This window comes from Uloborus diversus, chromosome 4 (genome assembly GCF_026930045.1).
Source record: "Uloborus diversus isolate 005 chromosome 4, Udiv.v.3.1, whole genome shotgun sequence".
Classification (NCBI taxonomy): Eukaryota; Metazoa; Arthropoda; class Arachnida; order Araneae; family Uloboridae; genus Uloborus; species Uloborus diversus.
The window spans coordinates 99,025,566-99,028,130 of record NC_072734.1 but is presented as its reverse complement, the minus strand read 5'-3'; positions in this window follow the sequence as shown (position 1 = coordinate 99,028,130).

The window sequence follows — 2,565 nt, the reverse complement described above, 5'->3', positions numbered from 1 at the left end:
CACAAATAATGATTCCGATATTGGAGCATCTGCTTCATTCAAATAAATAAATTAATTAAATTAAATAATAATAGATCAATATGAATATATTTCTATTTTTTGATAAAAATGTTAAAAAGGGGGGTACGGGTGAAGAAAAATAACTTGTGAGAAAATTGAAACATGAAGTAGGACGGCCGCATACTGCGCCTGTACATTGTCTTTCACTGCAAATATACATTAAAAGCAGGAAAAGCAACATTCCAAGAGAAAACAGAATTCCTCACAATGTGAGCGTTTCTTAAGAACGAAGTTTAGAATTTTTCTTACGTCTTTTCGCTAGATTGAATGGTTGAATTACTCTTATGAAGAAATGATTTTTCAAACATTTAGTTTACCAAGAATAATACAGCGAATCATTTCAGATTTTGTACAAATGATGATTTGGAAATTGTATCATCTTCTTTATTCAAATAGATAAATAAATAATGAATCAATAAATAAATTAGAAAATATTTTTATTTTTTTGCTAAACATATGGGGGGGGGGATGATTGTGTGAAAAGCAATTTTTTTTCCCATAGCTCTAGACAATATTGAACTATGAAATAGGAATCGACTGTCGCATACTGTCTGCGCCTGTACATTGCTTTCCCCTACTAATGTATATTTAACGCAGGAAAAGCAACTTATGTCAAGAGGATGCAGGATTCCTCACAATGTGAGCGTTTCTTAGCAGTTAGATTGACCGAATGGCTATATCAGTCTTATGCCCTATGAATATTCCAAACATTCTGTTTATGGCGGTAAAAACTAGCTGCAAAACATTTCAGATTTAATACGAATGATTGTTTAGAACTTAGTTGTTCTGCTATAGGTTTCTTTCTGGCTCATTATTTATTATATTTTATTATGCTACTTATTTATCATTATTTTTTTTTTTTTTTTGTTAGAAAGAAGTACGAGCATTTCGTTTCTTGATGAATTTAAAGATTGGACTCTCAATGCATGGTGTTTTTATCCGTCAGAATTACTAAAAATTGCTTCTAATTTAATTATGTTTTACCAATGATATTTTACATTTTATTTCTTTTATATATTTATTTGATAATATTGTTAGTTACATCCCCATCACCCCTTACAATTTTTCCAGGCACACTGGAACAGTCTCTTAAAAAGACAATTTTTTCAATTGAAAGAATTGGGAGTTGGATTTTGAAAAAACAACGCCTAATAATCTGAGCGAATGATCCTGATACTGTTTTAACAGAAACTATTAGTCTCTTTTCTTAAACTATTAAAAGAAAGAAGCAATTGTTTTGAAGCAATTATTTTAACCGATTTTTTTTTTTTTTTTTTTTTTTTTTTGAGCTAATATAGTTTTGAAGTGTCCAGATTATCAATGTTGGTGTACGTGAAAATATGTTCCATTAGAACTGGAAGAAGTTCTTGCGTGCGATGCCCCCCTCCCCTCGAGATTCCCTTACTGTCCTTTTCCAACTCGTAGAAACTTTCAAGTTAAAGCATTAAATTTGGCTATAGCAGGTAATTGTCTTTTCCTTGACTATCCGCTCCCTTCTTTGACATCTGGCATTTAAAACTAGAATATAGTGAAGCCAAACAGCCAGTTTGTAATATGTGTCAAAAATAGCATGCTTCTTTTTAAAATATAAATCGTTCTCATTTCATTTAATGTTATAAGTTTTGAATTCAATTTGAAAATTTAATTTTGAAGGAGTATTTTGCCGTAAATCATGTGTATAGTTTTCGCCCTCCAATTTTTGCTTGTTTACCAAAAAAAAAAAAAGGCTCGAATTGAAAAACATTCGTTTAAAAAAATCATGGTTGGGGAAGCGAGAGATTTGATATTGTTTCGATTTTAACTTAAGTCACATTTTCTCTTTCAAAAGTGTTTTTACTCTTAAAAAGATACATTTGAACTAATTTGGTAACACAGACTTGGCAGTTGTTAGGGGGGGGAAAACGATGACACACGGGAAAGTAGGCTTTTTTAGTTCCGAATGAACTTTTTGCTAACACTAACACATAATGGCATAGTTAATTACAGTTTCACATGCAGGTCAAATTCTTCGTTTTCTGGAATTCTTCAATAGCGTTAAAAAAGTAAAAAGTCGATTTCAAATAAAGTGTCGATCGATATTTGTAGCATAGAACTTATCCAGCACACTAATTTTTGAAAAATGTGTTTCTGATTTCAAAGGTAAGTAAATTGCCATCAACTAATTTTTGTTCCAAAAGATTTCCTGAGTAATCTTCATCTCTCTACCTGCTCCATTAAACCACTTTACCTGAAACTTACACACCGCCGTTCAATCCCCTTCCGCATTACATTGTTTAAAATTAAAGCACCGCCGCAAAAGTTATTGGGAAAATAAAAAAAAAGAAAAACATTCCACGGCAGACGACCAGGTCTGGCCACTGCGATTCCTGAATGAGACAGACAAGCTCAACGAAACGTAGACGTAGTCTACGATCTATAACTGCACCCTAGCAGGAAAGCATCAGCTACGCGCAGGTCCCGGGAAAATTTGCCGCCTTTTCTTGCTGTCTCCACCCCCCTCTCATG